The following is a 9,590-nucleotide window of genomic DNA, read 5'->3' on the forward strand; positions in this document are numbered from 1 at the left end:
AACCACGAATTAAATTTTTGTACTATCAATATCTCCTATTCTATTAAAAAAACGAGCAAGTGTCGGAAAATATATTAAAACGGATAACTCGCGCTTTTTTGACCATGGTAAATTTATCTGGATTTACCTGAACACAAAATTCCTGGGTCATGGATAAGCCCCCACGCAAGTGTTCACATAAACGATCGTGCGACTCTGACTTGAAGTCAAATACGGAAATCTTTTATTATCACAATCACATTTTGGAATCCCGGGCTACGCTATGCCTATGGTACATGTGTTAATGAGTGAATAGTTACTCTGCACAGAGAGACATGGTAAAATCCCACTTTTCAACTGTTCTTTTTATGCAAAAAGGTTTGTGTATGATAAATATCTCATCTATCGTTCTGCATCACAAAAATGGCCCTCGATGTGCATCATATTGTATTTATCTTTCAAGTTTCGTGCGACTTATCACCACCATGAAGACATTAGCGAATAAACTCTTTCAAGGCAATTATATACCGATGCATATTTCATTGCTCACGTCACTTTTGTGTGAGATCTTGGCGTGATCGATCACCTTTTGAACGACCTGCAGGTTATTCTATATGACCCACGGGAGTTCACTTGTCACTTCCCAAGAATATGAATATATATATATTTATAAAAGAATAAAAACATGATTGTTAGGGGCTTACTGTATTTGTACTGAATACTGTGATTGATAAAGTCGAATAAAATTATATTTCATTTTACTGCCAGTTTTGTCACAAAGACACGATTACAGTAAAAAAAAACGAACGGATTTAACGAATTTTTCATCACAAATAGACATGAAGCATATTCCAGAGAAATTCAAACTGATGACAAAACACTTCATTCTACTCTAGCCTAGAAATTGTACAGATATCCGATATATTTCATATATAAACTAACAATTTTTTATGAAGTTTTATCCCATTAATAAGACATTAGTATCTGCAATTTTATTGCATGTAACCCCAATATACAAGTTAAACGCTAAACTAGAGTTATCCACAAATACGTAGTGTTCTATATAAACGCTTCATACCATCTTTGCTTTAATATGTTTTTATGGTCATTACCGAATTCAGTATCAGAGAATAAATTAACACAATTAATCTAATTTCAATGTCGAATAAGATCCCTGCAATTATTGTTCTATCAAAATTCAACACGTTAGTGTATAAAAACTTTAGCGTGAACTAATTCTCTGTCACCAGTAAACTATAGAACGGGAAACTGGTGCCTATCTGACCTTACAACCTGATGCACCGTCATTCTGAACACGAAAAATTTTGGATGAGTTGCTTTATTCCTGAGTAATATTTGACAGTGTCACAAGCCAATGCAAATTCTATGTCAACTATTCTGGCATCATAACCAATTCAAATTTCATCTTCTTCCGTTTACGATATTTGATGTCAGTACGTTGTATGTCACCATCAACAATGACTTCTCGTGCATTGTCCATTCTATGAAACGTGTGTACACTATTCAATACCCTTTATCAAAAATGGCGCTCAAAGTTCGCATTCATTATTTTATCCACTTTTGCACTCACTCAAGCAAGTTCCTCAAGCTCAAATCGTATATAACTTTATTGATGGGGACAGAGGTACAATGTAAAGCGAAAATACAGAAATAAAATCTGAACATTGTGTACATCCGTGGTTTCAATACCAGAGCCGCTGTGATAACATCGTGCAAAACATTAAACTCCTACACTTTCACGAGCCTTTTTACGTCATCACATGTTAGACAACCGCAGAATCAAACCGTTTTTCATTAAATGCTATAATGCTGGCGGTGAATTGAAAGGTTTTCCGTAGCGATACGCCAGTTATGTATCCGACGCTAGTCATTAAATTTTCGTAGTACCGTTGTAGCGTGGGTGATCACATGATTCAAAACATGTATTGATGTAGAAGCCTCCAAAATTAATCGGCTGAAGCGCACTTCAGTCTTAAGTTTTCATGAGCAAATCGTGTGCCACCCACCTATTTCTGAATTTTTAAAAGTATCTAAAATTTCATAAACCATACTCTCATCGAGTAACCTCACACTAATACCTCGATGATAAAAATGGGTCAAATGGGGCATTGACCCTTATTTACCGATGATGTAATTGCTGTTAATTTGTTTGAATTAGATATAAATTTTTCATCTAAAAGGCTGATATACGAAAGCAGGTGTCGATAGCGGTGACGTAATTTTTTGAATGACGCATCGAGCGGGTGTACGGTTTCAGGTTTCAGTGAATTTTAGTCTACGTATATGCAGCCTTGATTTCAGGTTACCTAAACTACAAACAAATATACATGTGGTACTATTATTTCAGTTATATTTACTTGCATTTCAGAGTATTAAACGTTAAAACTAAGTCCGTATATATATGACAATGCGATCAAGCGTGGTTGCATTGAAAACATCTGAAATACACGCATGAGCGACACCGTATCTCAATTACATGGAAATACCTAAATACCCATTTTTTTACGGTGTACTCCTTGTGCGATCTACTTACGTCCGGGCGTCATAGGCTTGGTATGTTGGTCGGAAACAGTATCAAAACAAATGGTTAAAAATAGTGTAATACTCCCGACTGTTTCTTCGAAATTTCAAATTAATTTATAAAATAACTTTCTAGAACAAATACTTCGTAAGTATTGCATTTTGCATCAACATATTCAACGATTTATTTTTATAAACCCTTAATTCTCGACTTGAATTTTTAGATAGTGACTATGCAAAACAGCCTAAAATTTAGTTTAAGATTCTTGAACCACATAAGACATAATTATAAAATATAGAATCTTGAAGCCACGTAAAATGACTAAACTCTTCGCTTGTAGCTCTACAAAATGACTGAACTTTCTGGATTGAATGAATGAAGGAACAACCGAGTAGATAATATAGGTAGTTCTTGTTAATATTCCTTCGAAAAACATCTAATATCGTCGACCATCCACTTGCTGATCACTTCAAGTATGTCACGATGTTCAATCAACGGAAATCATGAGTCATAGAATTTTATAAACTTGTGCACAGAATTTAGTGAATCAAAAAAGACTTATCGGAAACGTTGTTTTGTATTCGTCATTGCAATCTAAGACGTTTCATTCAAACCGAAAACTCCGTTTGTAAGTGAATTTTTATTTTACATGTCCATATTTGATCCCGTAAAACAATGGGGCATTGTGATTGTGATATGTCGAAAGGCATTGCCTTTTTACGAACTCGGTGTGCATACGAGCATATATTATAATGCAAAGGAAGGCAAAGTTTTTGAATCATGTCCAAAAAGTTTTCAAACTTAGAAAGGTGGAAAACACAAATAAAAATTTGTAAAAAAGATACAGTTAAGAGAAACTTGACATCAAGTCGTCAAAAGTCATCCGGCTTCGAAACTATTCAATTGGAGATCGATCGTGACACTTTTACGTCGACTTACTACAAATGATACAATTTGAAAAAATTTTTGCCAAGATTAAGCAACTTTGGTACGCAAATAAATGGAATTCGTCGGCTTGTAGAAGCGAGCAACCTGGTCGAAAGTCATCCGGTTTCGTGGAATGAAACCTTTTCGAAACTATTCCATTGAAGTTCGATCGCGGCATTATTACATCCACTATCGACTGGTACATTTTGATAAGATTCCTGTCGAGGTCAAGCCATTTTGGTACACACCGAACTGGCATTCTTCTGACTGTAGAAGCTAGCAACCTGGAAACGAGATATACATTGATTCAGATATTTATTTTTCGTCGTGTAAAAACATTGTACATTTAAACCAGGGGTGACGAACCCATATGCTGCCGCGGGCCACTTTATCAGTCACCGCTGAGTGAACGGGCCGCACAATTTTTAGTCGTACTATCGTATGATGCCTGTTGTTTTTCATCTACAAAACGAACAACGGCATTCATACAGCTGATGTTATTCAATTATATAATGCAATATAAAAGCTCGGCTCAGATGTTTGAGATCCGAATTTCCTTTCGAATACCACAGCATTTTTAACACGAAAGTTTAGAGCCTACTACCTGCGTAATGCAAAATCAATTTTTAATGTACTGATTGAAATAAATTGTAGTCTTTGATATTTTATAGCAGATCTAGGGATTTCTCGGACGTTGATATAAATAGCTTGTGATAGAGACAGTTAGTGATGCAAGAACATCATAATTGTAAAACTAATTCGTAACATCGCAAAAATATGAACCAAAACTAAGTATAATCGGGCAGTTGGAAACACTTTTTATGGCCGTGGATGTGATGTGATATTTCATCGTAGTAATGTTCTCAATTTGTGGGCGCAGCCGCATAATAAATTTATATTTAATTTATAATAAATTATAAATAGACTCCTATGGTCGCCAATGAAATACATTGCACAACTGCAAAATCGCTAACCGACAACATAACATACCAGTAAAAAACATTAATTGTCGAAAAAGTGGGCTCTTTTCACGAGTGGCCTGCCTAATTGCGTCGACACTTGCATAAAAATTTTAGGATTCGATACGATTTACCCTTTCCCCCAATGGTTTACCCTTTCCCCCAACCTACGCATTATCGAATCTTTCTTCATGACATTTTGTGTCGCGTTAATATGCAAAATTCTGGATGATAATGCCTCAGAAAGTATTTCGGGATCCTTTGTATAAAGATTCTTCATAAAAAACCACCGCCTCCTCTCAAAATTAAATGAAAAAAATAAATAATTCAATTACATTTTTAGGGTGGGTGGGGGCTAAGAATCCAGATTGCGTCGGAAATTCAAAACCTCAAATCATTCCTAACCCGAACCGCAACTGGATAGTTACTAATTTGTTATTTCAGAACGTAGTTTTTTTTCACATTTTGCATTAGCGATGGAGGCTTTGTACAAAAGATCCGTATTTCGCAGGCCTTCGGATACAAAAATTGTAAACGAATTCCTCTAATCACGATTAACTGATTTTTAAAACGTAGGCATTTTTTCGAGATCTACCATTGTTTTAATCATTGAGCAGAAGTTATGAACTTTTTATTACTTCCAAATATCACGTCTATCGTGCACAAAAATATCACATTTTCATAAAGTGAGATTATTCTTCTCTATTAAACCGTATGCGTTTGCCGATAAGAGAGCGTAACTATGCTACGACAATGGTCATTTTGATCCAAAAAAATGTGTTGGAAATAGTGTTGTTGCCAGTAATATGAATACGGTAACACTTGCGATCCCGTTCTCTCTGTACAGTTCTTGGAGGTTTGTTACTTTACGCCAAACATACACTGAATTGCCTGAATGCTTCGTGGGCCGCACGAAAGTCCTTGGCGGGCCGCAGGTTCGTCACCTCTGATTTAAACAAATAGTAAAAATTAAATAAATTCATTGAGAGAAAAACGTACAATATTTGAACTGCAATGAACCAGTCAAAAGTCATCATGTCAGCGACACCATTGTAGAAGCAGATTAAGTCAAAGAATACAGAGTGAATCAGAAAAAAGAATTAGAAACAATTTGGGAACTAAAATTTACTTCATTAGAGTCCTTAAGATCGGGATAACCAAAATGTGCCAACTCACGGTACATGTCAAATATGGACCATATGGATGTTTTCCCAAGCATCGGCTTCCTTGTTTACGTCGTGACATTAGCCAATCAGCAAGATGCAAAAAGTGACGTAACAACGCATCCGTTCAGACACTTGGCTCACTCAGACAGATTTTCAAGCGTGGTGGTAAACAATGCCTTGTTTTCGCATTTTTGAATTCTATTCGTTAATTTTCAGTTGTGTTTCGGACATTTAAATATAACTCAAATAATTTATTGATCACTCTGCTTTTCTAGAAGTTTCAGTTTAATTGTAGTAATCACAAATTAGTGGAGAAATAGCTGTGATAGACTAGGCTTAAATTCTTTACCGGTACTTTTAAAAATCAGATTGTCGAATGCTAATCAGAATGATGGTTTGGAACAAATAACCCATTTTGCAGGCGCCAACTCTCGAAGCTATTCCTAAAATAAGCACTAAAATTTTACAATGGTAGAGTAGGTATAGAAAGATTTTCCCGGGGGTCAAGGGTCGGGTCCTATTGACAATCGTGGATATGAAATTGGTTGTGTGACGACCCTTGTTTTATCTGTTAATTGATGCCATGTGATATTGTTTCCATATTTGGTTTTTTGGAATTGGGGACACTGGGGGCGCTGTAACACTGTCGATCTGTTCTTTTGGGTCTGGCCTGTTGGCGTGTGCTGTGGGTTGGCAGGGTGCAGTTGTCTGAGTGAGGTTGTTTCGGTTGGATTTTGTGTCTGTGGGAGTGCCTCTGGTCTCCGGTGGGTTATCGGGGATGTTTGTTTGTGGTTTAGTGACTGTTGGATTGGGATTGGTTGGATGTTTTTGTGCTGGGCAGTGAGCTGATGTTGGGACCATGTTGCTGTTTGCGTGCAGTGCCTTTGAAGTTCATTTAGTGTTGTATTTTTTGTTGTTGTCATGGAACTAGCTATCATCAGTACTGTTCAAATGTTGTGCACATATAAAATTGTTTATGGTCTTTCAAAATGCCTGTCATAAGTTGTTGTCAGCCTATTTGGCGAATTGTAGTAGCTAGTTTAGTGTACCGGATTCTAGGGGTCATGTGGCTTCTATTGCAAGTGTCATCGATTTCAGGGGCCGTCAGTGTTTTTATTGTATATAATATATGGTTTTTCTTGCATTGTGCTGCCTGGTATTGTTATTTTTTGACACGTCAGTGTACGTAACGATCGTTTCAATATTATGTTGTTGTTCTTATTATTCTTCTTCTCTTTCGTCATAATGAAATCGCTTTTCTCTTCGAATACTGGACCAATTGCTTTGAAATTTTTAGTGGTTAAAGACTGATGTTTTTGCCAGAAGGCTATTACTTTTACTTATTTCAAAAATTTCTGTGGACTTCAAGAGATTTTTTTTATGTGTCAGAATAAAAAATAGCGACACTTTGTGACGTGTCCATGTATTTGAGCACAGGTCTCTTGTTATTGTATGCTTTCCGTTGCTTTGGAGTATTTGGTTGTATTAAGATTGATAATTGATAAATAGAATAAAATTGCATAACTTGGAGTGAATATTGAAAGAGAACTTGGACGTCAGACCATATTGGAAGATATTCTGAACTTGGATAATTATTTCATAGACGGCTGGTACGCTACAGTTGAAAGCTAAAGGCAATCTAACGAGACGGATTTGGCCCTCAGCCGCCAACTTGCTAATATTTGATGTAGTTTAACAGCTTAAATTCTCCGAACGATTTTTAAAATTCACTGTGTCAGTTCTTATGACACACTTTTTCTCACTGCAAGCTTCCGAGAGGGCCACTATCAAAAAAAAAAAATTTCCAGGTCACTTTTCGAAGCTGGAAGCTACTAGTAGTCATAGTCAAGTTTATTTTTTCCACACAGTAAAAAAAGTTAACATGCAAAATTAAGACGAATAAATAATATTGAATACACATTTCACTGGGGAGGGAAAGCTGCGAGGAACCAAAGCTGGTTATCAAGCAGCGACACCCAAGGTTCAAATATCTAAATGAACATTAGCCAAGTTTTAGCAACTTGATTGTTGGAGAACTGTTATCATTCATGATCGATGCTTGGTAGTTGAACCATCTAATGCGATAGGTAAATAAATAACCAACATCGCGTAATACAAATCACATGTAATATTAATCAGTGTAATTCTGAACGACATAGTTAAAAACAAAGGGCTGAATTACTTTGGCCGTTGTTGAGTTTTGTAGTACAAAGCTAACAAATAATTTGAAGATATTTTCACAAAATGTATGAACGTTTCCCCGACCTTTGACCTCCGAAAAATTCTTCCTATACTTTACCATTGCAAAATTGTCGGGGCTTATTTTAGGAGTGGTTTCGCGAGTTGGCGCCTGTAAAATGGGGTATGTGTTTAAAACCATCATTATGATTCAGTGCATACAACAATCTGTTTTTCAAAAGTACCGGTAAACAATTTTAGCCTAGTCTATCACAGCTAATTCTACACTGATTTTTGATTACTGCAATCAAATTAAAACTCATAGGAAGACAGAGTGATCATTGAATTATCTAATTTAAATTTCCGTAACACAACTGAAAACTAACGAATAGAGTTCAAAAACTCGAAAACGAGGTAATGTTTACGACCACGCCTGAAAATCTGTCTGAAAAAATCTGAGTGAAAGAAGTGTCTGAGCGGATGCGAGAAGGTAGCATTGTTACGTCACTTTTTGCATCTTGCTGATTGGCCAATTTCACGAAGTGAACAAGGAAGGCGGTGCTCGGGGAAAGGTCCATTACATTGTCGTAGTATACAAAATTTAGTTTCCAGTTGGCCAGACCATAGGCGTAGCCAGGGGGGAGGGGGGGCAGAGGGGCCATGGCCCCCCCCAAAATTTTCAAGAATTCCATTCCTAATCCACCAGTTTTGTGGCATCTTGTCTCGTCACGCTTGCCGATTGTCATTGTTACGTCACAAAGACTTGACCGTTCGCTCTTATGAGCAGTATGGGAAAGACCGTTTCGCAAGCTTTCGGTTTGTTACTCGGTCTTGATTTGTTCTCGCCGGATTTTTATTCGAAACGGTTGGATTTTGATGACCAATTTACTTCGATGGCTAAATTTAAACAGGCGAAATTCGATAGTTTTTTTCAGCGAAATAAAGACTCGCTTTCCTCAAATACATCAATAAGCGCTTCTCAGGCTGTTGATGCACCGGTTACGTCAGTTACGTCTATCACATCTATTCCCGAAGATGAACTAATAATCAACGAAGGGAAAACAAACGATCTTGGATTTATTCTTAAGAAACATACACAGCTTACCGATGCGGAGAGAAACTGGCTTCTAACTTCGGATGGTCCGAAAAACGGGACGATTCTGGATACTGTTAGACAAAGTCGTCGTAAATTTCTCATAAAATGGCTTGACGATAACAGATTTTGTAGTTGGTTAGTTTACACCCAACTCTCTGATGGGGGTGGTTTGTGTAAGATATGCATAGTCATGCAAGCACGTTTGAAGCATGGAATTCTCAGGGACACTGCCTTTGTTACAAGACCATGCATTGACTACAAAAAATTTATGGAAAAGGCTGTAGCACACCGAGACACAAATTACCACCGAGAATCAAATATAGCTGCGAAAAATATTTTGTCAAAAGCATGGAAACTGATCAAAATGTGCGTGCAAACATGGAGGCCCAATATGCTACGCAAACAAAAGAAAACAGACGAATAATGACTTCCATTGTCAAGACTGTCATGTTCTGTGCTTCGGGTAACATACCCTTGCGCGGACATTCCGGGGGTATTGGAAATTTTGTGAACCTTCTTCTATTTCGTATCGAGGCAGGGGATGAAGATTTGAAAAGGCATTTCGCTAGAATGGCCGGAAACGCTAAGTATACAAGCTCGATGATACAAAATGAAATTCTCAAGGTAGCAAGCAACATGATAGTGCAAGATATCGTTATGGAGGCTAATAAATCGTTTGTGTCCGTAATAGCCGACGAATCATGTGATATTTCTGGGAAAGAACAACTAAGCATCGTTTTTAG

The sequence above is a fragment of the Styela clava genome, chromosome 6 (genome assembly GCF_964204865.1).
Source record: "Styela clava chromosome 6, kaStyClav1.hap1.2, whole genome shotgun sequence".
Classification (NCBI taxonomy): Eukaryota; Metazoa; Chordata; class Ascidiacea; order Stolidobranchia; family Styelidae; genus Styela; species Styela clava.